The 27,831-nt window shown below is 46.5% G+C and overlaps 1 protein-coding gene across 2 annotated transcripts in view; it reads left to right on the forward strand.

Moving 5' to 3' along the window:
• The first annotated feature begins 6,491 nt into the window (after positions 1-6,491).
• BRINP1 (BMP/retinoic acid inducible neural specific 1) overlaps positions 6,492-27,831 on the forward strand; it is an 88,733-nt gene continuing 67,393 nt past the window's right edge. The window contains exon 1 of one of the 2 annotated variants that reach the window (XM_075772428.1): positions 6,492-6,936. The gene's annotated coding sequence lies outside the window, so the exon portion shown is untranslated. The remainder of the gene's footprint in view (positions 6,937-27,831) is intronic. The other variant, XM_075772429.1, reaches the window with a different exon arrangement.

A 27,831-nucleotide genomic window follows, 5' to 3' on the forward strand; every position in this document is an offset into this window, starting at 1 on the left:
AGGAAGTGTTTGGTATGGAAAGCTGGAACATGCTGGTACCAGAGCATGTCTGGACAGCAGGAGGTGAAGCAGCATGTGGCCAGAGTTGGTTGTTAGGAATATTACTATTAGCAGGGAAAGGCAGCAGCTGAGTTCAGGGCTGCTCAGGGAAAGGTGTGCATATACAGAGTAAGTAGCAATCTTTGCTTTGGGAAGCATCCAAATAAAATAAACAAGGTGGAGTTTTTATACACACTCTTTAACACGCTGCTTGGGAAACTGTGGCATAAAAGCTACACCTAAACAGTCTAGCAACTGTGTTTCACTACACAGTAAGATCTTGGTCCTAGACACCTGGATAGGGTACACCAGAGCTCGTTCTTGGTTTACTTGACTGTATTCCTGGAAACAGATTCCTGAATATTTTGATTTGTGCTTTCCTGCTCTGACCACTAACCAGAATAGCCTGAGAGGCTGTGTTTATGCAGAGAGTTTTTGTAAAGCACTTAGGCATATGCCTTTCAATGTAGTTCCTGAAAATCGATCACATCAACTTTTTTTTTTTTTAACAAGATGAAAAGTCCTTATTGTATATGAGAAGTAACCCCGCTCGAGGCATGTGGTTACTGTATGGTAACAATAACCCCACTTCTCAGGGTGCTGGTATGCACCAGCTATCAACCTTGTGACTCACCGCATACCTGAGGCAAAGTGCAGTTATCTCAGAGTAGCAGTGTGCTCTAAACCATGTCATTCTTTAGTGATTCAAATTCAGATTTTCTTCCAAATAAATAATAAATGATACCCATGGGGAAAAAAAAATAAAAATTGCTTCTTACTCTTCTTTCTATATTCAATACTTGCCATGTATATTGGTTTGTGCAAAGATAACAATGATAGTCGATTCTGACCTAGACTACTGTTGATGAAAAAGTGCCATTTGGCTGCATGAATCTGTTGTAAGGTGCTGGACTCCCTACCCTGGTGATTTGGATCCTCAGGCTCCAGAAAATGGAGTTTACCCCCTTTGTTTTGTGGCAGATAGCCAGGTGGCTTGGTGATTATTTATAATCCAGAGATAAAAAGACAACGATGAAACATCTTGTGCCATCCCTTTCAGAAGCTGAAAAAAATTGCCCATACATTTACAATGTATCAGCATCAATTTAACAGTCGTGCAGTCGGATGTGTATACATGTTATGACTTGATTTTATGCTGTGAGTGGTACTGTTATTCTGTACAAACATCCGATTGTACGACCTCAGCACAGCCCTGCTAGATATGCTCTGGCTTCTCTTGGGTAAATCAAAAAAAGAAGCACTGACCCTCTAGCTCTCATTGACGTGCTTCAGAATTAGCTTAGACTACGGATGACAGTGGCTGTCCACTTCCTCCTAACCCTTGTTAATCAAGCTAAGATATTTCTTTCTCATGCCAGCTTCACAAACATTGAGAGATATCAGGGCCTCTTGCTTTGCCATCTCCTTTGCAATTAACATTTTTGGGGCTCAGAGTGTGAAACAGACACTGGAACATGGATATATTGGAGTGAGGAATAAGGAGAAAAAAAAAAAAACCTCAACTGAACACTCTAGTCCCTGCATTTGACTGCATGTGGGTTTCATCTACTAACATTTTTTTGAGTGGTCTGAAGTGCTGAGTGATTGCAGATAGAGGCAGAGTGAGGCTTGAAGCCTTCTGTGCAGTGTACAGCTCATGATGGGTTGGGAGTTACAAGTAGTTTCCTTTTGAAAACCTTAGTCCGAGTTCAGAAGGAAACTAAGCTGCAGGTGATGAATACTGATGACTTATATGTGGTACCAGACAATAGTAACAATAGTGAATATGAAAGACTGCTAATAAAGAGGATGGATTTGTGACTAAGATGGGAAAATCAGCAGATATGGGTTCATTTGCTTGCTCTTCTGTGCACCTCAGCAAGCTCTAGAGGAAAGTATTTGACTCCTCTAGCTTCATCCCTCTAAAATTTAGGAATTAAGTGGAAGCTCCTGATTTGTTTCCCTTTAGAGTCAACACAGAGAGCTAATTTCAGAAGAAAATCCATCCCATGTCGAAGATATTGTCTAAGATAACAAGATTACATCCATAGAGTTAAAATTACCCCTTTCTGTTAACTGGAGAGAATAGTTAGATGAATACCTGGAACCAAATGCCTGGCCTGTTTTAATTGTCCATGAATTCAATGGATCAAATCATTAATTTTGCATCAGTTGTCCTTGGCCAGGAACCTTCATATCAATGATAGTTGGGAAACAATCTTCTGAACTGGGAAACAATCAGTTTTCACTGCTTTTTCTGCCCACTACTGTTTCCTAGAACTGACCTTATTGTGGTCACTGTCTTTCTTTAAGCTTCAGTGAGAAGCTATTTCTTTTTCACAAGATATGTGCTTCCTTCCCAAGACCAGTAGCAAAAATACAAAAAGAATTTCATCAGAAATCTGGATCTCAGGAGACTGAAAACCTCATTCTGCAGCCCCCAGAGGCTCACGGTGCTCAGAACTAGTATCCTGAATGGTGAGTGTCTAGGACAGCAGAAGTTCAATTTTGAAGCTGTGGCATTTCTTTCCTTGTTGGTTTGATGTCGGAACGGGATTTATCTCAAAAGTTTGGGATATGTTAATTTAGGAGCAGTGCAAAGATGGAGCAGCTCCTACTTGGAAAGTTTAGTCAGTTCAGAGTAGTTCAGGCTTCTAGAGCTGCACTGAAGATGATTCAGTTTAATGCAGAGGAACCAGCTATCAGAAACTCCTTTCAGAAAACAAACAAACAATTCCCAACAGTTTCTTCCCACTCTGCTGGGACCTGCCAACATTTTTGCTTAGCTTGGTAGGGGGGTTCAGCCTTCTCCCCCTAATTCTTGCTCAAGCCTTGACTGTAAACCTTTAATTCTGCATTGGGGATGGTGGAAACAACCTCTGCTAGCTCCTTGCCTCTTAGCCGACCCTTGAGCCCGCTCCCAGACTGCTTCCTACCATCCATCAAAACAGCCTGGTATTTGTCTGGCTACACAGCCCTCCGTATCATCCATCCTGCTTTGTGAACAATGAGACGCCCATCCGTGTGTTAAGGGATACCAACAGCAAATTAATATCGTTGGTGTTTAGGAGCTGGATATCTATGCAACCAACACAGTCTAAATAAGATCACTACTTACTGTGATATTGTTTGCAGAGGAGAAAGAGGAAATACATTTCACAAGAGACTGGGAGAGCACCAAAATATCAATACAATGCTCACAAAGCAGTTTAATCCATTCTCAGACTGTAATAAACAATGAAGTCTGCAAAACCTGGACAAGAATACATTCTGCATCCTCAAGGAGGGCAACACAACAGGATATGTGGAAAGAAAAACTGTGCTGGTAGCATGAAAAGAACTCAGAGTAGGGTCTGATTATCTTCCTCAACCCATGGAACTCTGAAGTGAGTTTTTACTGTAGGATCACCACAGCCATAACATGCTTGGAGCACACAGTGGAAACCTATTTTCTTATTTTTGTGGCAGCTGTAATGTGAACAACATGGACACTTTTCTCTGCTTTCTAGATCTCTGTTTCATGTGATGTCTTCATAAACTTCTAACAGTCCAAATTACTATTTCCCCATCCTCACCACCATTTTTTTTTTTTTTTTTTGCCTAGTCCTTGCAAATGGAAGACTCTCTTTTTATACCATGTATGTTGTGAATTTCTGTTCTCCTTCATATCCTCCCTTGGTCGACTAGTTTCTATTTCCTTCATGGGAAGAATATTATAGTATCAAAAAAAAATCTACACATTGCTTTTAAGACAACTTTTGAAAGAAGGGGGGTAAATGTGAGGATTGGACATGCTAAAATTGTTAATAAATAAAAGTCCTTAGTGGAAGGAGAAATAAAAATTCATGTTCAATGGAGCTTTGCTGATCTGGGATGAAGATCCAGGCTTTGTCCATTGCAGGGAGAAGGTGAGTTGAAATATCGAAGGCTAAAAAGAAGAGACCACTGAAAAGAGAAAGCTACTGAAGTGAAATAATTTTGTTTTTAAAAATGGCATCCAGAAACCTTATCTTTGACACATAAGAACAGACACATAGCTAAATATGCTGTAACCTGCTTAGGTTTCCAAAGCAGCAAATTAAACCAGTGGACTATGCAGTGAGTGTCCATTCAGATGAGCAAAGCTCATTGAACACAACAATACTGTAAGAGAACATGTTGAATACTCAATGCACCAAATAATCCTCTTTTGATACAGAGACAGTAAAAGCTTTTGGGAAAGAGGCAGCAATAGCATGTATATGAATTGGGGGGAAAGAGAGAAAACATTCTGGGACAGGAAAATTATGAGCAAAACTACTCTCTTTATTTTATATTTTCCTCTTACTATATTTTTACAATATTGATTGCAAGTCTTATTTCCAGGCAGGACACTAGTCCCAAGAGTTTGTTGACTCTGATTTTCTGGAAGAAGGTGTTACTTTATAGAGAGTATTTGAGTTGTTCTCTAGGTCCATGAAACCTTTGGGTGCCTGAAGAGTATCATCTTACCTGTTTTTTCTCTCTCCTCATAGGAATATGAAATATCAGGCTGGGTGGTGCCAGGTCCTGCTATACCCACTGACACAGTACCCCTCCCAGATGTAGTGAGGAAAGACACACAGTATTGTTGCATTAGTTGAATGAGTAAATCCCATGTGACTGCAGTGCTTGCTCATGGAGCCTTTGCTTTGATTTCAACCAACCTCATGTAAGACAGAAGGATTCCTTTTCCATTTCTGGTAAATGCCAAGAGCACCAATGAAAGAACACACTAGTGATAAACCCAAACATCATTTATATCTTTAAACAAGTGCTTTGCAGATGTATGTTCTGTATCAGACCTGATCCCTCAAACTTCTCTGCTGTGGTGTAATCCATTTCTCTGTGGCCTTTTACCAGGGGAATCTGTGAGAATCGTTTCAGCCTTTTATTTGAGCCAATGTGACAGAATCAGGGGTGGCTTACCAGGAAGTGTGCTTTGCAGCTGAACAGTCACTTGGAAAAAAGTAAAACTCGGGAGCTTTGGGTACACTGTAACTGAGATAAGCTAAGCTTCAGCCCTATCGGAACAGCCTGGAGTTTAACCAAACAGCTTCTAATTCTGCTTAGGAAAGATTTGCTGAAGATTTAGCTTAAGACAATGTTCTGTAGCCACAGGGGATGGGTGAGAGAAGGACAGGGTGTCCTTGCAGGCCAGAGAAGGGGGGGTGGAAGGAGGGCGTCTCCCGTTGCCCTCCTTGCCCCATATACCCTTTGCAGGGTGACTGGGTTTTTTTTTTTAACTTCTGTCAGCACAGCACACAGCTAGCGACTGACTTATCTGAGGGGTCCCTGGCTAGAAATCTCACACAGTGGCACGAATCGTTAAATGCTCTTCCTTTGTTGAGCTGCTGAGATTTGTCTGGGTGGGTCATGCCCTTGAGGCAACCCCATCCCAAACCTCTCCCGACCCCAGCGCTGGGACTTTCTCCCGCCCCAGTCGAGCGGCAGGACCGGGAGGCGCCGGGAGCGCAGACGGCTGCCCGCTGCTTCCCGGGGCGGTTCAGTTCGGCTCGGCTGTCGCCAGCCCAGCCCGCTCCCAGCTGCTGCGGGCGCTGCCCGTGGGGGGCAGGCGGGGCTGAGGCACCGGCGGGAGCAGCCGCCGCGATCGGGCAGCGGAGCGGGGCCCCCGGGCAGAGCCGGGCAGCGGAGCGGGGCCCCCGGGCAGCGGAGCGGGCCCCCGGGCAGCGGAGCGGGCCCCCGGGCAGAGCCGCGCAGCGGAGCGGGGCCCCCGGGCAGAGCCGGGCAGCGGAGCGGGGCCCCGGGCAGAGCCGGGCAGCGGAGCGGGGCCCCCGGGCAGCGGAGCGGGGCCCCCGGGCAGAGCCGGGCAGAGCCGGGCCCGCTGCGCCCCGCCACCGCCCTCCCGCCCGGCGCTGTCCGCGGTGCTGAACCACGCCCGCACGGCGGGGTTGGGGGGGGGGGGGAAGCGGCTCCTTCGCCCCTCTGCCCGAGGGGAAGTGGGGATCCCCCCCCCCCCCCGTGTGCAGTCAGGCTGGGGGAGAGCCTGACACACGTACACACCCCGCCATCAGCTCCCTGCTCGGCGGATCGAGCCCCGTGCTGCCTGGCTCCGGAGAGGAAAAAAAGGAGAGGGGGGGATTTTAAATAGATGGGGGCTTCCTGGAACCGCAGTCAGTCCCGCTGCAGCCTCCTCCCAAAATCCGAGGGGGTAGACAAGTTTAGATCCCCTCACAGCCCCGTACAGCGGCCCTTCCCGGTCTCATCCTCCCTTCCCACGGCCCTGGCTCCGTCTGGCCGGAGCTTAAGTCCCTCCTTTTTGCACACACACACCCCCCCCCCGCCACCCCTCCTCCTTCCCTAATTATGTACAGAACGCTTCTTAGAATAAAATGGCCAGGCTGGGGCTCCTCCCTGCTTTCCTCTTCCCCATTCATCCTCTCCAGACCGCTCCAAGCCCCTCCCCCGGTGGCAAGCCCAGCCTCTCGCTTCCCTCCTGGAGCCCTTTTCATTTTTATTTCTAACCCCCTCTCCATTCTCCCTGCTGCCTCTGCTCCTTCCCCCGATGGCTACGAACTGAGCAGCAGAAGAGAGGGGGGGCACAGGAATAAGTAAAAAAAAAAAAAAAAAAAAAGGGCAAGAAAAAAGAAAAAGCAAAAGAAAGAGGGGGGAAAAAAAGGATAATTTTTTTTTTTTTTTTTTTGCCTCTGCCCTTAATGCCCGCGATCTGGATCAAGGAAGGGGATTTTCTGTCTGAGCATGAAAAGGACTGCTAGAGCCCCAGGATTTTCACGCCTGCATTATCAGCCCAGCACCCAGTATGCGAGCTGGACACAGAAGCTCTCCCACAAGTTCCTACCGAGCCGAATAAAACCCACGGGCGACCAGATCTCCGCCAGAGAGGGACATTAGCATCAGGTAAGGCGAGCGCTGCGGCTGCAGCGGTGCCTCTGCCCCGGGCTCCCCCGTCCTGCCTCGGCCGCGTTGTGTAACGCGCCCCGCGGTACCTCTCCGCCCCCAGCCGCGCACACGTTTTGCCTCTGCGTTGCACCCCCGCCCTGGGCAGCACGGAGTTACGCGGGGGGGGGGGGGGGGGGGGGGGCTGGATGGCAGAAGTCCTGCAGTCCGGTTAGCGATTGTGTGTGCGGTGAGTGTGGGGCCGAGATTCGCCGGCACTTGGAGGACTGGGAAGACTGGGAGCACTGGGAAGACGGGGGCAAGACGCAGCCCCTGGAGGATGCTCCGCAATAGGGGTTCAGCCCCCGACTCGGCGGGGATGGAGGTGGGGGTGGGAGGTAGCCAGGCTCCATCTGTATTCCGGAGTATCGATACATCCCGGAGTGGGGGGGGACACACGACCGTCCCCAAGGAGATGGTGTCATCTCCACTTAATCCACTGCTCCGTTTTCGCAAGTGACAAGCAAATCGCGGAGGAAAAGGAAAGTCTGTCGCCTTGAATCCCACCCGGGGCTGATTGCCTCTACATCTAGTGGGGACTGGGAGACAGCGGCAGAGCCGGGGGAGGGCAGCGATGGCGGGGGGGGGGGGGGCTGCATCCCACGGCGCAGGAGATTGGTTTTCCCCGGCTCAGCTCTCAGCGCTGCTTGCGAGGCTGGTGCGGAGCGTAACTTTGCCTTTTCCGGTCCGTGGGGAATAGGGGGACAGAGGGCATCTCCACGCCATTACATCATCCCCGAGGTCCAGCACAGCCTGGGTCTAAAGACCCAGCGATGATCCGAAGAGAGGAGGGATGAAGGTGTGAGTGTGTGTTTTGGCTTGGGAGAGTCCCTCCGTGCTTTTACTTGGGAGTGGGGAAGGGGAGGGGGTGTCACTTCTCAGATGCAGTCTCCTCTTCATGGAGAGAAACAAGCAGCAGATGAATGCTGGCAGGCTGCGTGTATGAATTTAGCCTTGTGATTGGCATCTGCACTAGGTAGGACAGAAGGGTCCTTCATGCTTTACTCTGGCTGCTCATCTGGGTGCATAATAATAATTTGTTAATGGCAGTAAAGCTGCTTTCCCAAGAGTTGTAGAGAAGTATTTGGGGGGATGGTGAGAGGAAGAGGTAGTGAGTAAAAAGGAGATGAGGCTTTGGTGTAAGAAATATGAAAGGTGGTTGGTTTTTTTTTAAATTCCTTATAAAGCAAAGAGATTGATCAGATCTGCTTGTGAGTGACAGACAGACAAACCCGGACTCTTCCCTCCCACACACCACACAGACAGGCAGTCGTGGTCTCCCTCGCATGCATGTACACGCTAAGCACACAAAACGCGTGCTGTCGAACTCGCACAGTCCACCCCATGCTTAAACACAGCATCTCGGTCTCGCTCTCACATCAGTGCAAGCACCTATGCCAGCTATGCAGCCCCGCAGTTCCCCCGCACTCAGACACCCAGACTTGATGATCTACACATGAACACGCACCGTAACGTGCAGAAATAACTGCATTGATATTCTCATTATGCGAATCAAACATCCAGACATTCACATGAGCATACACATGCCGTCTTCTTTGCAGGTCTCTGAGTAGGTGGTTTGTTCCTCCAGCACAGTCTTCTCCCTTGTAGTTAGTTCCAGGCATTGATTTGGGGTTTGTCTGACTCCAAAGCCCTTTGCGACTCAGCAGAAAAAGCTCGCTACATTTTACGTGTCTACGTTTGTTTTACTGCTCTTTGCGTGTTCCCAGGACCCAGCAATGATTTCGCTACTGGAAAGGCAGGCGAGCAGCAGACAGCGGACGGGGGAATGGCTGGGGGGAGCAGTAGCAAGCCCATACCCATCATGCCCTCTCTGATCAAAGCTGGAGTCTGTGAGTACGGGAAGTTCTCTGCTGGAGTTACGTTGCTTTTTCCCATGTGTGAGCGTGTATGTGAGCAAAACCACATACGCATCTATAGCTAAAGCACACACGGTGCAAGGCTCCGCTTCAGTCTTGTCTTACCCTGGTTCAGAGCGAAACCCTCCCATCCTTAGAGCACAAATACTCCCGTGCCTTTGCAAGCCCCTTCGATCAGAAACGGCATAGTATGCGCAGGGGGGGTGATGTCACTGGTGTTAGATGTATTTAATCAACATCCCCCTCTGACCTTCCTCCCCTTCCCCTTTTTCCATAGGGCCTAGTGAGGAGACTGTGCAACCCTCCAAGAGCAGGAATGTAATGAGGCCGACTAAAGTCAGCATTAAAACTTTGGAGAGGAGGAACGTATGGTGAATTAGGTTGCTATAGGTAAAAGGTGTCCCAAAAGAGGTGACGGAGAGTACGTCTGTGTTCCCTCCTCACCTCCGCTGATTACTACATTGGAAGTGTGTGTAAGGCTGACGCTAAACGCTGTGTGGGAATGGGTCTGCCAGCAGACAATAATCATTGTTGTCTGTGCAACAGAAATAGTTCAAAGCCAAATCCTTCCGTCTTCGCTCAGGCAGAAGTCCCTCTGCCTGCGCCGAGTGCCTTGCTCAGGAAAGCACTGCAGGACCTGGCTCCAGAACTGGCACGTCCGTACCCGTCTCCGTATCGACACCGTGTTTACAGCTGATGCAGAGGCGTTAAGAAGGCAGGAAAATATAATTTTAAAAGAAAATCACTAAAGATCAGAAATGAGGGTGAAGAGCCCCAAAAGCACCCCGAGGCATGACATTCACGGACGGAAAAAGAGGGAGGGAAGGGGAGCGCTCCGCCACGGATGCCCCCCCCGGGAAAGGCCCCCTCGCCGCTCCGCGCCCCGCTGCGCCAGCGCGGATCCCCTCCGCGGCCGCGGGGCGGGCGGAGCCGCCGTGCCCCAGGAGGGGGCGCTGTGGCTCCATGCAGCGGCCGGGCGCGGCGGGGCGCGGAGCTGCGCGGAGCTGCGCGGAGCTGCGGGGGATCGCCCGCCTCTGCCCCCCCCCCCCAGCCTGCCCGGGGCTCGCGGAGCGGGAGCCAAGCGCTAATAATAATACGGAGGCGGGAGGGGGATGAACGATAAATAACAACAGGGCTCTCTTCTCCGAGGAGCCCAGGTGCAGCTGAATGGGTTTGGGCCGGATCCTTTCCGGCTGCAAACCCGCTGGTGCGTACGGGAGTTCTGCTGAGGATCTGGCCCGATACATGCAGGAATCTTTTACCCGGTGATGAAATGCAGCTACTTCTGGGACAGAGCCCAGCAGCTTTTCCGTGCCAGCAAATACTACAGGGGAAGTGAAAAATCACTTCATGCATTGAAAGTGCAGAGATGAACTTAGTGAGGCAGAATATAAATTACCCAGAGTTAGGTAGCTTGTGCCCTGTGGTTTGATTTACACCATCCCTCTTGCAAAAGTATCGCAAGATTTTTAACAACTGTAAGGACCTCGGCCCGTTTCCTTCCAGGCCACACAGAGCAAGGGAGAATATCCATGCACAGAGAGGTCTGGCTTCTAAATAGACCCACGCACCATGGTCTGATCCTGCGGTTCTTCCTCTCGCCTGGAAGATGGCTGCCGCCTGGAGCAGGATGCTGAGTTACTGAATGATGCTGAGCTGAGTCAGGGCAGAGCATCTCCTCCCAGCTATATGCGATACCCCAGACTGTTCTCAGATGCCAAGGGGAGGTTTTTCCCTGCTCGCTGTGCCTCTGCACTGCCACGTCCTGCCGACCTGCTGGGACCGGAGCTCGGCTGGACAGGGCTGCAGCAGGCTGCGGCTTGTAATCGGTGTGGAAAAGGGAAACATCATCAAGCAGAGAGGCCTGAGGAAGGAAACTGGATATATCTACTGGGTTCTTCTGTCTGGAGAAAGTCAAACATGGGCAGAGCAGGACTGGAAAAATGAGGTGGCATTCACCAGGGTTTGAGAGTAGGCGCAGGGTAGCTGTTGCTGACTTGATGGGTTAAGCTGTACTGTTTCAGGGAAGAAAAACTGCTGGGACTAGTGGGAGGAGGAATGGGAGAAAAAGCAGAAATCAGAGGAGCAGCTGATTTAGACTGAGCTGAAGACAACTGAAGGACTCAAGTTTACTTCAGGGATGCTGGATCAGATCCTAAGTGAAAGTGGCAGAAATTGGGCATAAACGTGTAATTTTTAAAAGGAGCTAAGAGTCAGCCGCAGGATTCCCTCTGTGCCTGGGTTGGGGAGTTTATACGGTACGTCTACACCTTTGCAGCCCCCCACTCAGTGAGCTGTTTTCTTGCAGGCTTGAGGCAGGACCTGCAAGCAGCATCATAGGAGAAAAACGCTTATTTATTTTTGCTATTTGTTCTTCTGAAGTCATGTGCTCTACATCCATTTTATTGTTGCCTACAAGGCGCAGCTGACAGAGCTTAGCTATGCACAATGCTGTTGCTGTGTCTGCTGACAGGCCCGTTCGGAGCGTAGTGCTGGGTGAGAGTGGTACCCATGGCAGCACCGATACCCCTGCGGCTCTGGTGATGGCACGTCTCTAGGTATTGACATAGTGTTCCCCAATGCTTGAATTCTCATACACACGATTCCCTGCTCCTATTTCAGAAAAAACAACTAGTTGCACTGCTGATGGATCGCTTCTTACACTGGCAATAGAAATAATAGTAAGTCAGAGCAGCAGCAACTGATCGGAGCAAATAATCTAAAACAGCTTCAAATGGTGGCCTCCAGAGGAGGACAGAGTGAATAGCCTTTGCCAGACAAATACTGTTGTTGTTCACTGTTTATATCGGTGATAGAAATGCTGGGCAGAGGTAGAAACTCAGGTGCCAGGAGCACCAGTACAGCTTTCAAGCCCTAGAACAAATTCTCTCTGTGTGTTAGCAGTGGGCACTGTTCAACGGAGCATTGCCATCACAGTGACATCTTTCCTCCCAGAGGTCCACAAATTACAACAAAGCCAGCTCTGGCCTGACACATACCAAGCAATGACACAAAAGCTTGCAAACCAAACTATGAGAGGTTCTCACACATATGAGAAGCTCCAGAAAAACAATTTGCTCTGGAGCTTTTTGTTGGAAATCAAAACAGAGCAGAGGGAGATCTCACACTCCCATCCATTCTCCCGTACTGCCCGATTCCCAGCAGAGCAGCTCTGGCTTCTGTAGTTCTTCGTGCTTGGGATGCTGTCTCATGGCTATCCTGATAGAAAGTGCACTCTTGTTTACAGAAGATAAAGCTTGGAGCCTTTATAAGACAGGTCGTCTTCTAGCCTGGACTTTTATATCTATGCATATTACAGCCGAAATATGCCGTACAGCAAGTACCTGTGAAAAGCTTGAACCTCTTGCTGTAAATCATCACAGCCTGTCGAAGCCAGGGGAGTTAACTGGCTTCATGGAGAGTGAGGATCTCTTTCTTAGGGTTTGATTTAGTGTGTGATTTAGAACCTGGCCTGTGCTCTAGACTCTGCTGTGTCCATCATGATTTTGGATGCAATTTTGGCCAGAAGTCCTGAGTCGGCACAACTGACCCCATTTAGCCACCTCTTTACCCTGCTGGAGCTGTGTATGAGGTTGTCAGACACATTGCTAACAGTGGAGACCTTTGCGGTAATTTATCCTTGCAGTTGCGGACGCTGATTTCCTAAGCTGGGTGGAAGATGGGGAAGGCGAGTTTTAAAACCGTTGCCTCGTGCAGGCAGTGCATTCCAGGTGTGGCTGCCAGGACCAGAATAATAAATAAAGAAGTTTGTTCAATAGTTCAGAGCAATACTTAGAAAACTACAGAGAAACTAAAACTAACGAAGGAAAGATGGAAGTAAATGAACTGCGACCCTAGGGAGGAGGCTGATGATTCAGGGCAGGCTGGAGAACCAGGACGAGCAGGTGTGAATCTTTAGCTGGACTTCTGGGATCAGTGGAATAAACAGCAGTGAGGCAGGGTACGAGTGCCCGAGCAGCCTGGCTGCTTTCGGCATGTGACTGCTCTTCAAGCAGGTACAGATGGTGAGCGGGCAAGCGAAGCCCTCAGACATATGCTGGGGTACATATGTGGCTATGGGTCCCTCCTGGCTCAGACCACCTCCTTGCCTAGAATAAGAGGATGCTAGAGTTATTCCAGGCATTTCTTGCACTGCTCTGTGCTGGGGGAGATTTGCAGTCAAAATGAAAGGTGTGTTTTGAGGGAGAAAGGAGAGCTTAGGAGGTACAAGGTGAGACTGAAGAATGCTTGAGAATTGCTGAGAAAGTTGAAGGAAAGGACTAATAAAGACAGCATAATGTTTGTGCTAAAATTGTGAACAGAGATAAAAAAGCAGCAACGAGGATACATGTAACGTAGCCTTAAGACTGGCAGCTATTTCTAGAATTTCTTATGTCATGTCGTCCAAATTCGGAGTTGCTTCTGCAAAACAACTCCAGGCTTCACTGTTTTATGCCTGAGAATGCTGATAATGTGTTTATCTGCCATTTCCACTCTCCTAAAAGAGAACTATAAAGTATTTGAAAATGATGGTGGGTTGCTGTACCATATTTTAGGCAAGTGAATAGATAAATCTAATCAGCCAAGGAAAAGCCACCAGTTAGGATTTTCCCACAGAATTTATATGGTGCTGGCTTAAAGTAACTTAATAGCAGTAATTTGAGTTCTCATAAGTGTTTTGATAAAATCCTTTTTGTATATTTAGAGATACATGTATATCAATCCTCTTCTTTGCTTCTTGGGGGGGAAGAGTTAACGTCAGAAGACAGTGATTGGAACTGGCTGTGCTGCTCGGCATATTTGCTGGTGACATGGAGGAAGGAGTGATATGTTTTGGTGACGGAGCCGGATCGGGCCTCGTTAAGACTGGGAACAAGTGAAAAGTGGTCTACCCAAACCAGGGGGACACTGAGGGGATCAGAAAGCCATGGATGAGTGCTATCACTCCTGGGATAACTTTTCAGCTGCCTGGGGACGTGCAAAGTCAGCAGTTGTCTCAGGACTGTCATGCGCAGCATCACTAGGAAGCCCAGCTCTTGTGAGTATGGCTAATTCTTGATTAAGTCCTTTTATGCTTTTGGTTTTCACAATATTCTGCAGTAATGGAATTAGTTATGGGTCGTGGGCAGAAGTATTTTGTTTGGGATTTTGCAGATCTGGTACCACATAATTTCCTTGGGTGTCTCCGACTTTCTATGGGAAAGAGAAGGAGTGAATAACCATTTCTCATTGTCCATCTCTCCCCTTTTGGGAGCAGACAGACATCAGTTCGTACCCCTTGTCTAATGGCAGACAGGCCCCTCCTCTGCAGATATTGCTGATATTGATATTAGGTATTGCTCAAAGAATATCGAATATAGGTTTGCTTTCAAACATGTGCTCAAGTGTCGCTGACCCTGTGCAATCACGACTGCAAAGGGCCCGATCCTGAATCACATAGACGAATTCTTAATTACAGTCCCACAGACATGATGAAACCTGTTTCCAGGATCAAAGTCTAAGCAACTGCAAATCCATACATGTGCTGAATGCAGAGCGAATCATGTTTATGATCCACCGAGTTCAGCTTCTTTGTTCCAAAATGCTGGTCAGGAAGGTAGAAGAAATATTCCCCAGGATATTATAAAGACTAACATATCATCAGAGGGAGAATCAATGGAGATTGATGGCAAATTAGATGGATACTTGAGACATTAAAAGGAAGGATGGAAAATAGAAGTGATATTATAATTGAACCATATTAATATATTTTAAATTGCTTTACAAATGTTAACAAGCTGAATAAGGAAAACCTGGAAATAATACTTTATTTAGTCTGGGAAAGCTAGGAGTAAGAAGGGACATTTGGGTTCCAGTGCAAAAGTATATGAAGGTCAGAATGAAAAGTGATCAGAAACATTTTAACACTTTGATGATACAAGAACAAGGGGACACATCAAAATTAAAGGGCACAACTTTTAAAGCAAATTAAAAGGAAATAGTCCTTTCTTCAGCATACAGTGAAGCTACACAATTCCCTGCTGCAGGATGTCGCTGAGATGAAAGTCTGGATGGATTTGAAGTGTAAAAGGCTACATAACTTTGTAGCAATTAATAGCATTTGCAGCTCTGCAATCTAGGACAATGGTAATCAGATCTCATGCTTCAAAGCAAAAGGTGACCATCTTCTGGGGTCAGGAAGGACATTTTCTGCCTGCATAGAAAGAACATAATATGGTTGGCCAGGTAATATGACTGGATATGGTCGATCCTGCTAGAAGCCAAGTCAGCAAGAGATTAGCAAATTGCTTCTGTGGGTGCTGGATTAAGGTATTATAAAAAGGTTTTCATCAATGCCAGACGGACTATCAATCCAACAATCTCTTCTTCTGTGTCAGCTCCCACAAAAGTAATTTCACTGATTACAGTAGATATTGAAGTAGGACATAAAATGAGTGGTTATAAGCAGCAGCAATGACCCTGAGCTGCACATTTCAGTTTCCTCTATCACCACCATTATCTGCAGGATGGTGCAGAGCTCAGAAAAGCCTGGAGTCTCCCAGTGCTAGGTACCGTACGGATGCGAGCTCCCTGCCCTCGAGGGCCTGCGGTCCAGACAGAGGAGGAGGAAAAGAAACAGGGAATGCCGTCACCTCTGCTCTGTACCAGAGGAAGTGCAGCACGAGGCTCGGGGATCAATTCAAATCCTATTAGAGTCAGTGGAAGCATTTCAGTTTGCAGGAACAGGAGCTCGGGCTTGGCTTTGACAGATTTTGAAAGTAGTTGGTGGCAAGGTAACGGAATGTTTTAGAAAACAAGGCCTTAAATATTGCAATGGGATATGCTGAACACTTGGAAAATCAGCCTCCAAGGTGTTTGTAAAATGTCACCTAAAGAATTTGCCCAAGTTTACGCAGGAAGGCTGTGGCAGAAATGAATGTCTGGATGCATCTAGAGATTTAACCAAACTAGCCTGGCAGGAGTGACAGTGGAGGGAGATCAGTAAAGGAGCCCATGAGTGTTCCATCTCCTCTCCCCACATTTTCTCCCCAGTGCCACAGCCCCACGCACCAGCGGGTCCCAAGATGTCCCCCCAGACAGAGGTCCACCCTGTCTGCCATGTGCTGGGCACAATCCTGCATCCTGCCCACGGTCTTCCACCATCGCTGGGGCCATGTTGGTGGGAGAAAGGAGGAACCTGCCTTTCTCCATACTCTTCCTCTCATATCAGCCATTTTTTTCCTGTTGCCACAGACAGATGTTTGGGGGGAGGGAGAACAGGCTGTCGTACACAAACAGGGGTGTTCAGCTTCGGCAGGTGACACTTGCTGAGGGCCACTTGTCCAGTGGCTAAAAGCATCACCAGGTGAGCAGAGGAGACTACTCTTCCATGGTCAGCTGTACCGGGGCTGAGACAGGTAATAAAACTGAGTTTGCTGCAGAAAGGTGGGAAGGATGAAAAGTTGATGGCTATGAGGAAAGCATATACTCTAGATGGAACAAAGCTCTCGGAGAGATGCGTGACCGTGGCTGGGAGGGAGAGGAGACCTGGCAGGTAGGAACACAAAGTTCATCAGGAAGGCAAGTGCAAACGCGGAGACAAATTGGCGCATCAGGACAAATGATTTCTTTGCTTCCTGGATTGTAAACAAGAGAGAGATGAGATGGGCAGGTGCAAATCTGCCGACGATGTGTTGTGTAGGTGTGATGGTTACTGTGCTTATAGGCTTGGCTGGAAAGGGGAAGGATGGACAAGGAAGCTTTCATTCTGCAAAATGCATAAGAAAGATGCATGCAAAAAAAAAACAAAACCAAAACCAACTGTGAGGTCGAATTGCAGTTTACCTGCATTATTGGAAGATTGATTTCTGATGAAAGGAGCAGAGAAGGGAGGGGAATAAAAATTTTATAGATGGCAAGAATGGGGATCAGAGCTTTAAAATGGCAGCTGTGAGTTAGTATTCTTGAAGGATTGGTTCAAATGTGACTGCGGAGACCAGTGCTAGTTTCTGATTTCCAACCATCTGCATTTGAAAAAGAGAGAGAGAGACCAGCAGACTGGCCTCAGTGAAATTCTGCTGGATTTCCCCCAGGGAATCAGAATTGTCCCTGCATTTCAAGTACCTGGAAGACTTAAAACACTGAAAAGGCTGAAAGGTGAGGCGAGGGTCGAAAGGGAGAATGGCTGGCAGGAATAAGCAGATTGTAGACTAGGCTGGATAATTCAGGGATCTGTAATAAAACTGCACGGTGATGGATAGTGAATAAAAGACTATAGGTATATTATGGTTTACGGAGCACAGGACAGATGTGTCTCTAAGGAGACTGCGATAAGGAGCGGAAGGTAGCAGCAGACCGGCAGCAGCGGCTGTTTTGGGATGCAACAGCACTGTGTGAATAAAGCAGCACCGTAGCAAGATAGTTCAATCCCGAGGCTGTCACTGACGTGTTATATATGACCTTGGGCAGGTCGCTTAGGCTGATATCTTTAAGAAGAGCTTTTTAAATGCATGTGTTTCCATGCACAGGAGCTGAATTTCTTACAGTCAGTGCCGCGGTTCTGAGCCCTCCAGCTCACACAGGGGATGTGAACCACTCAGGGAACTCGGCTCCAAGTTGGGCATGAGGAAAAATCTGCATTTTTTTAAAGATTCAGCAAGCCGTGTCCTTAGGAAATGTAGCACCCTGAAGACTGATATTCAGCAGTACTGAGTCTACATTTCCAGTGCTGAGCAAAAGCAGCACTGGTTTGCATCTAACTCCCCTCTACCCCAGCGAAATGGCTCGATGTTTAGAAGTCTGGCCTGAATTAATTTCTCTTCTTGTTACCCAAGACCACTAATGAAGTTGGCCTTTTACTGGAATATATAAGGGAAGAATATGCTAATTGTATCTCTTTCCCTCCCTTGCACACAGATACGGGGCTTTTACTTATACAATATTTATAATGAAGTGTGCAAGCATGCACGTGCACACACGCACGTGTGCACACACACACATATGCGTTGTGCTTTAAGGAGCCTGGATCAAGACTGCTGTTTCAGTGTAGCATATTAGTCATTTTACCCACTTCAGCATTTGCAGTAAATAGCAATTAATGATAAAGCTGCTTACATTAAAAAGAAGAGCAAAAGAGGCTGATAAGTCCTTCCTACCAGTGGATTCTCCTGCAGTGGTTCTTATTGCTTTGTTTGTTTTCAAGTTTGAAGACAGAAATTTTGTCTGTGGCATTTTATTTTCTTCACTGCTGCTCCTCCAAGGGAGCTCTTCCGTAGAGCCTGGAGATCGGTGAAGTCCCGCAATCCTTTGTGTCTCAGATCACAGGGACACTCTTTGGTGCTGGGGGTATGACCCTCCTTCGGGTGCCATAGCAGAGATGGACAGAGGGGCTGGGGACAAATACGCGCTCTGTTGCCCTTGCACAGGGTTACTGCTTGTCTGCAGACCTCCATAAATAAGATTTGGAGCTGGGGAAAAGGAAGTCACCAGGAGAGCTGAGATACACTCTGGATTTTATTTTTATGTGTAATTTTAAAATTTTGGACTCTGGAAAGGCTATGAGGGCTGATTTCCAGCCCAGTAATACAGTGTTTTTATAGTAAGAGGCTCAGGATGCGTTTTGCCTGCCCCACGTGCACGTGCAGAGCGTTTGAGCGTGCAGTGTCTTCTGGGACAGTGCAGAAGGACTGTGGAAGATGACAATAAGCTGTTGGAGGATTTGTGCTTGCTCATATTGCCCACAACTGATGCTAATAAAACAAAATATACCCAGAACTGGGTTTCTTCTTAGTGGAAAAGCTTGTTTCCTCCTGAAGAAACCCCAAAAGCAAGCTAATACAAATGCAATGTCTGTGGCTAAGGAACCCAGGACCCAAGTTCTTTGACAATGTAGAAACACCCAGAGATATTTAGATGCCTAATTCCTATATATGTGCCGAATAAATCCACTGGATGCAGGAAGCTAAGCAGGTGATGCTTCCCTGAATACCTCTGGGCCTGAGGTTGCCAGTGGGTGGCTGTGCGCAGGGTCCTACGCTTGAGAGCTCAGACCCAGAAAGGGATGCCAGACGATGCCTGAGGAGCAGGATCCCCGGTACGTGCCGTTCCCATCCCTGCGTGTCTGCGTCTCATTCAGAGAGCACTTCGGTGCTTTGAAGCAGGGATGGCTGATTGCAGGGAGCTATGTTGGGGGTCTTTTTCGCTTAATGTCAGATGCACTTGGGCATCCCATGTTCCAGTTTTCTATAGGGACCTCATGCCTATTTGGTTACATGTTAGAGATAGTGGTGCTTTAAAAAAAACAAACAGGAGAGCCAAGAGAAGCGAAAAGAAAGAATTCAGAGAAATAGAGGGTAAAAAGGGATGCTCTGATTGTCTTAAAATAAAACAGCAGTATATGGCAATTTGTAATGTGAAAAGTAAATCCAGTCTCAGATTATTTCCTGGGAACTTTTCTTTCATTTTTGATACAGGATTTGCTCACTTATTTTGCTGTAAATCTAATTATTTCACTTGAAGTTCTCTGTTGAATGCAGGTTTAGACTAGAAGAGAGCAAAGGACTATGAAAGTCATCAGCTTAAGAAACTCACAGAAACTCAGCCTTGCTGAGATCCCTCATGTTGTTATGAAGATCTGACAGACAGTTATTGTAATTCCTAGTAGGGATAGGGGAATAATGATTTTTTTTTTTCAGTTTGGTTCTGAAACAAAAAAAAAAAATGAAGAGAAAAAATAAATTTTAGTTATTCAAACATAATTGGCAGGAGGGAAGAATGAAAATATTTTTTTATATTTGGGACTAGAAGGAAAGAAGAATAGAAAATCATTTCAAAACTTTAAATTTTGCAGAAATGCATAACTTTGTTTTTCATAACTGTATTATTTCACTTTTGTTTGGGGTTTTGTGTGGGGTTTTTTTTTTCATTTCCTTCTAGATCCACTTTGTAAACATTTCAATATGAAGCATTTAAGTTAAGAAATAATGCAGTCATATACTTTGATTCTTTTAAATATTTCCGATCCCATTTTTGACAGTAACTATCTAACAAATTCAACCTGAATTAATAAACATTGGCAGTCAATCCCCAAGCAGTTTTCTGTGCCTAATTTTAGTATGTGTTAAAAATAATGTCTCGCATCTTTAGTGCCTATGATTGCAGTTTCCTTTATGCTACACACAGTTAAAGACAATTCATACCTCGAGTAACATATACTCAAAGGGTACAGAGCAGTGGGAGATAAAAGGAGAAATTAAAAAGATTTGTCTGAAGTCTCAGAGTAAGTCAGTAGCAGAAGCTTATAGAGAAGCCGACGGTCTTGACTTCCATTCCCCTGCTCTCTCACTGGACTGCGGATTAATTATAAATCTCTTTCTCACCCATTAGATTTTTCTCATCCTTCTTCTACTCCTGCACTTTCTCATTCACACCTTCAATTCTTTGTTACTCTTCCTTTAATTTGACTTTCCTTACTCTCCATTTTTGCACGCTTTCCTCTTTGCTCCTCCTCTGCTCCTCCTGTAGAAGATCGCTAACGAAGTGGCAAGTGTTAGCAATGTGTCTTGGCTGTGCCAGCTGCGATGGATAAAGGAGGAGCAAGGTGGGTGAAGGAGAAGAGTAGCAAAGATGGAGGGAAGGGAGTGATCTGAACTGATTTCAGGCTCCAGGTGAAGGTGTGCAGGAAGGCAGAGCAACCAGCTGCACGCTCGGAAACCCTCACTGCGATGGGAGCACAGAGTCCAAACCGAATGTTGACGGAGGAGAGCCTAAGCATAGCTAAAGGGTGGGACTTGTATCCTCAGGGATACGGGGAGCAAGAGGAGAGTTACAACTCACAGGACTGGGAGAAGTGCGGGCAAAGGGTAACCAGCAGATTTCTCCTCTTTGCTGTGACAGGACCTCAAACCCGGGCGTCTCGCACTTGATTCATCCGGATGAGTTTGTGCACAGGGACTTCTAGTGCTCGAGTAAAATCAGATGCGAGTATGCATATTCAATCAGACAGGGGTTACGGGTGCTCTCTGCGCACTGGGCATTGCGTGCTGGCAGGGATTAGACCGCCATCTGCTCGGTACAACGCACATCACAGGGTCGGTACCTGAATCCGGGATGATGCCGGAGCTCCTGCTGACTTCCTCAAGTCCTGCAGAATAACATTTTTGTCACTGGAGCCTCTGTTGTGTGGTTAATGGACAAATCTGGACAGAGCCTATGGATTTAGGGAGGAGAGGCCTTAAGGGTCAGATAGGAGAAGCGGCTGAAGAATCCGTACTTTGGGCTGATAACCTATAGCTCCCTGAGGAACGCAGGCCAAGCACACAACAGCTGGTGGGGGGAAACTGGGTTGATGCCGTGGGAGCAAAAATGTTGTCTAGTCTGCAGTCCAGGCAGGAAGAGGGAGAAAACAGAGACGTAAATTAGGAGGAAGCTTCCTAGAGCTGCTTTGGTCCAAGAATATTATACCAAGAATAAAATGGCCAAGAATAGCTGTCTGTCATTGTAAACAGTCACATTAGACAGGATGGATAACTTCAGGCTATGTCTTCATGAGCACAGTAGACTCTAAATACCCTTCTTTCTTTCCAAACTCCTTCCAAACACCTTCGATTTGACAGGGATAAGCCAGCTAGCTGTATTCCTGTTCTGCATTTGTTTCACCATTCACAAAAAATTATTGAGCTAGCTAGCTATTTATTATCTAATTCCATGGCTGCAGTTGAGGAAAGTCTGTTTATTCCTCTTCCACAGCAGTGTCTCTTTCTCCGGCAGCTCTGACCAGCCGCTAGATGCCCCGGGGAATGTCAAAGCAGAATTAATTAATCATGACCAGTGATGGAGGTGTTTTTCAGATTTGGATTTGGCTAGCGGATTGCACAGGATCTTTCTGTGAGTCAGGCTATTGAAGAAGCAAATGTGACGCCTGCTCTGGATTGCTTTCAGACAGAGTCACTTTGGGAGGCTGCAGAGGCATGTAGGGTCTGTCAAGCAGTGGGGAAAACCTAGCAGAAGTCAACAGTGTGCATGGTGGTGGAGGGGACTGCTCGCTCCCTTTGGCAGGACACCATGGCAATGAAACGATAAACTACATTTTAGCATGTCCTGTCCTGTTCCCAGCCTGCAAACCTGTGAATCTTTCAGCATCCACAAGGAAGTCTTCTGGGCATTGGTTCTGAATGTCCCCTTTGGAGCAGGAGGAGTTGTGATGGCACCTGGCACGTGCCAAACTGGAAGTCACCCCTTCAGCATGCCTATGAGTGATGGCAACGCTGGCCAACTGCACAGGTTGTGCTGAAGCAGCAGTGTTTGTTTTACAAATAGCTCTGAATTCTTCCAGAGCCTCTTCCCTCCCTTTGTAGAGACTAGTAGAGCATGTGCTATTCCTCTTGGTCAATGATTTCCTCCTGGCAATGGAGAAAGGTCAAGTGTCCATGCCAATTCTTTTTGATCTGTCAGCAGCCTTCAAATCCTCTGGCTATGAAGGACTAATGATTTGCAGTGTCTGGCATGGACGGGCAATCTCTCCCTGCAGGAGCATTCCTCCGTTCCAAAGAGACTCCACAGTGTGGCTTGGAGTGATGAAGCATTTCCCTCAAGGACTCTTCCAGGGGGTAATTCAGTGCTCAGTTGTACTGTTGCTGTCAGAGGGATGGGGCTACAATATTACGGATGTGTTGATGACAGGGGATAAGATCAACTTTCAAGTAAATAATCTGCAATTTTCAAGATTTGTCATCCTCGAACACCTTTTCCTGCCTTCAACTTGTTCCATTGTTGTCCAACACAGGAACAAATTGAGGCACTTTCCTGCTTTCCCACCCCAGAGATGAGGCCACGCGTACAGAAATGTCAGCTGGGATGGAGCCATTTGTGGGGCGGGGAGGCGGAAACTTCAGCTTTTAATGGAAGTCGCAGACTACAGCAGTACTCACTATTAGCAAATAGCTGTAATCTATAGTGACAGGCCAGCTGGAGCAACCGTAGATATCCAGGCGAATCCGCATGCAGAGGTGCGCTTGGAGCGGCTGCGTGGGGGAATTCAGATTTCAAACTGCAGTGCCTGGCAGTAGAGGCACGTCCCTTTAAGAGAAAAAGCAGACAGAAAAGCCCCCCGTTACTTTCAATAAACCTCCAAAGACTGGGGATGCTTCTCCTTTTTATTCCCATTGCACAGAACACCATGCTCCCCCCTGCAAAGCCCACGGAGGTGCTAACCCCTCTCTCCGAGGAGTGCAGCGGGAAGGAGCAGCCCTTACTACACCTTTAAACTTTCCTTTAGCCTGACGAAACGGAGGAGAGGGAAACCGAGGGTGGTCGCGCGTAGCCACGTTCTGCCTCCTGCTCCATCCACCATCTCTCACAGCCTTGCGTTACGGCCCCGCCTGCGCGTATATTGTTCTCTGCGCGCACGTTTGAAATGGACTCTGTCCTCTGGCCGTTCAGCCCTGCAAACAGGCGCTGGCGGCACCGAGACCCGCTGCCCTCAATCTCTTATCGAACTGCAGTGAATGCACAGGAGCCGTTGGGGACATTTTCATCCATGAAATGAAGAATCAATAGAGTTGCCTCATTACAGGCTCTGCTCCGCGCCGCCGTTCTCTCCTTCCCTTTCGCCACTCGCCTTGCCCTTTTTTTCAACCCACTTTTACCACCGCCTACGCAGGCTCGACGGCACAAATTCACGGGTAGCAATTCCCCTCTGCTACGCGTGGAGGAGCAAAAATATGGTTTAAAAGAAAGAAAAAAAATAATAAAATCAGGTAGACTTCCAAGGAGGAGGTGGAATATATCTTTTAAAAGTATATAAGTGGTTTGGAAGCCGAAGGCCTCAGGAGGTCAATGGCATTCAGACTTTTAAATCCCTGATGCTCATGAAAACATTACACGCAAATCCACCCTGGGAAAATCTGCATTTTTTTATATTTTTTTTTTAACAAGCAGAGAAGTTGGTTTTTTGATGTGCAGAGGGGAGTGGAGCTGTGCTATGCAGTCATTGAGCTGACAGAGCTGCTTGGAAAATGGACATGGTATTTCCTTGGGAAATTCTTGCCTTTTGATTTGTGGTTGGTTTTTTTACGCTCCAGTTTGAATGAGAACCATGCTCTCGCAAAGCTCTTATGGCCTAAAAATTGAAAAGCAATAATAATTAGAGACCATCAATATCTTCTGTTTCTGTGGTGATGAAGCACTAAAAGGCTATGGAAGGGAAATATTTAGCATTGTATAATAAAAACACATATAATAAATAAAACAACATCAAATATTTTATGCAATATACAGTACGTTTTAAAATATATCAGTATAATACAGAATATGTAAAAATGTCAAAACAAATTAATTGAAACAACATAAAAATAATGTGTTTATCTCCTCAAAATGAAACATTTCAGAATAACTGAAATGAAGAGAGAAAATCAAAGTGATTTGTTTTGACACTTTAAACGTAAAAAAGTTTGTCAAAATTGACACATTCCTATGCAACGTTTCGATTTCAAGAGAACTGCGTTTTCCTGCGAAAAACTGTTCTGTCAAAATTTTTTGACCAGCTCTACTTACAGTCTATCTAAACAGACAAGCATCACAGCCAAGACTCTCAAACGCTCCAGGTGGTCAGAAGATGGATTTAGCACAGAGCAGAACAGTCTCAAAGAAGGAAATAAATAAAACTCACAGCTAGAGGTGGCCTTAAACTTGGGTACCAAACCGCTTTAATGGTTGAGATGCTCAGACCTGAGTGGCTTTGGATTTTAATCCTAGCAAGGACTGAGTTCCTTCAGTTTTTAGCAAATCTGTGTTGCAGGGTTGGTGTGCTGATGGAAGAGGCTATTTGTGATGGTGAGATGCCAGTGCAGATTCTCAGTATCCTCTGGGATTTTTTAGTTCTTGGCATTGGTTGGGGTCTAGCTAGTAACAGCCCTCTGTGTTTGACAGATTAATACCGGGAAGTATGAGGTGGCTTTATTTTCCACACACTCTTCTGTCTCAGTGGAAATCCCAGGCTTAGGGTTTAGGGAACAGTCTGAAATGCAGTGCTGCAGGTAGGTTGGCTCTGGGATTCAAGGCTGGTGAGAACAGCTTTGGCTAAGAGTTCTCCCACCTTCATGATACACAGATTTTAAATCTTCTCATTACATAAATGCAGTTTCAGGTTAATTTGAGCTTCTAATTTAATATGCTGTTCCGAATTAAGAGTTAATATGATATTTGATTATCTTTTTGCAATGAGATTCAACCTAAGGCTCATTGACTTCAATAGACCTTCCAGCAGAACCTGCAACTACAGAGCCTGTGTAGAGGCATGCTTGGAGCAGGAGACCTACACTCACGATTTCTACCTTCTGTTTCAGAAGCTGCCAACAGAATGGTGTTATTTGGGGCTGTTACACATTCTAGCTCACATTTCTAGCCTGCATTTATGCACTTGTGCATTAATACGCATATAACTTCCCCTGATGGGGAGGCAGGGCTATAGAAGGAGCTGAACCTGGGTGTGTTCAGCCTCAGACCAGTCTCCTATGCTCTACAGGAATCCATCCTAAATACTTAAATCAGTGATTTGTGTAACACACCTCTAAGTCACTGCGCAGCACCCATCAGGTAGTTGCAGGGCTATGAAGCCCACATCAGTGACCAGTTATCCTCACCCTGGTTCTGCTTGCAGCTCTGTTCCTCTGCAGAGGTCTGAGCCATGCCGTCCTTGCGAGGTCTCACCTTGTCTCTGGAGTGTCCTGGCAGGAGAGTTGCACAAGGGTCTAAGGCAGGGGCTGCACGAGCCGGTGTGGCTAAATGCACAGGGAGAGTTTTATGGCCACAGCAGATTCTTCATCCTCTCAGTGTGATAAGAGAGGCGGATCTGCCTGGGGCCAGAATGTGCAACCACCAACAACTCGGGGTCCCTTTTCCCTCCCCTCTTCAGCTGCCCCTGGTTCCCTTGGCTTCATCCAGCGTGAATGGTGGCAGAACCTGGAGCCCATAGGAAGCGCTGAGTTAAACGGTGCTTTTCACCCTGGCAGGCAGGGCTGTCATTGTCCAAGCAGCAGGAGCTGTACCAGGAGAAGCAATGGCCTGTGGATTTTAACCCCTTCTGCTCCTCCAGTAAGAGCTGAGGAACACAAAGGAGCCAGGTCAAGAGCTAAGCTCCTTTCTGAGGGACAAGAAAAACAGGAAGATAAATCACTTGCGAGGATCGTTAGGTAACCCCAGCTTCCTAGCATACCAGAATAAGCAGAGTTAGCTTGCATTTCCCAAACCTTCTGGAGCAGGATCACTCCATGTGGCTGTGGTAGTAAAGTCCCGGCCCAGGAATGAACTTCAGAACAACAAAAATATTGCAAAGAATGTCAGGTGTGGGATAACAGTTGATCTTTTGGATTGAGCATTACATTATTGCTCTTCAGGGCAGTTTTGGCATCGATTTTTTTACCTTCAGACTCTCTGCTTACAGGTCCAAATTGTTGCAATGGAATATATGAGAAAGGCAAGACTGGCACACAGAATGGAATAGGCGTGAAAGCAAAACCCAGAGTTTCTGGACTCTGACACAGGCCTCTTGGAACTCAGTTTTCAGATTGCTCTCCTCCTCAAATTTTCAGTAAAAATGTAAGGAATAGTATGATTTTTGTTTAGTTTATTGTGTATGGTGTGCAGGTGTTTCTTGTTCCAAAATGCCAGAAAAGTATTAAATTAATTTGGACATTTCCTTTTATGCATAAATTACAACATCTATTTTGGCTCAGTCAAAACATACTGTTTAAGAAAACACTTCATTTTGATTTTAATGTATATTACTCAACATGTAATGAAAAACAAAACACAATCTTGAACCGATCCTTTCCAAACAGAACACTCGACACATTCTGTTCCAAAGAAAAGCTGACTTTATCAAAATGCTTTTTTTCCCCTTAAATCAACAAATTTCTCCAAAGTGTTTTGCCTCTGATGAATTGGCATTTTTCTGACATAAAATGAGCAATCCAAAAAAAATTCTAAGCAGCTCTGTGGCAAGTCTTAGCTAATTCTGGAATAGTAGCATGAAGGTGCGTAGGAAGGCTACTGCAAGGAGACGTAGCATTGAGCTGAGACTTAAGAGATTTGGGTTTTATTCCTGAAGCAGTTGTAAAATGATCTGGGACAAGCCATTAATCTACCCCATCTCTCAATTCCCGTTCTGCAGAATGGGAAAAACAGCACTTCCAGATCTCCTAGAGCTACTGCAAGGATAAAAACCTATTAACACTTATGAGATTACTGGACATTGATATGAGGTGTATAAATACTGAGGAAGACAGAAGACAGAGCTGCATTTGTGTGTAACTTAGAATGAAATTATGGGGAAGTGGACTAGCTTGGACAATAATTTAATAATAGTAGGAATAATTTCAAGTTCAGGGCAGTGTTTAATAGAAATCACTGCTCACCACCCACCATATTTTTTTTTAATAAGCAGCTCAGAAAAGTGCAATTTATCATTATTATTATCATCTATATTCATTCTATCTCTGCCACTTCCCAAATGAGAGGAGTTCCTCACAAACATCTACAAAGCTAGCTCATTATCCAGCCTCCCTATTTATAACTCTCATTTATGACAATAGCTATCAAAATCTTGCCAACAGTAGGGCTGCTGGTGTGCTGACACCACTGCTCCACAGCCCGCTGAGCGGTATTATCTCACTGTTCCCTTGCGTTCCCCCATCTGTCCCTGGCCATCTGGTGTCCTTGCTCTTCTAATTAGATTGTAAGCTTTTTGGGGCATGGACCGCCTTTCTGGTTTCTGTTGGTACAGCACCTAGCACGATACCGTTCCACCTCAGATTCAGCGGGACTGTCTTTAAAATGGGATACTTCACCACATAACTGTGTGCACATGCAGAAGATCCTTTTAATTCAGTTCCTAATCTGAGCACTGTTAGGTGGATCTCCTTTCTAAGTAGAGCCCTGAACCAAGTGTCTGTGGATCCTGGGTTTCAGAGCGGTGGCTTTGGCACCTTGGCTAGCAGAT

This window comes from Balearica regulorum, chromosome 20, assembly GCF_011004875.1.
Source record: "Balearica regulorum gibbericeps isolate bBalReg1 chromosome 20, bBalReg1.pri, whole genome shotgun sequence".
In the NCBI taxonomy this organism is placed as follows: Eukaryota; Metazoa; Chordata; class Aves; order Gruiformes; family Gruidae; genus Balearica; species Balearica regulorum.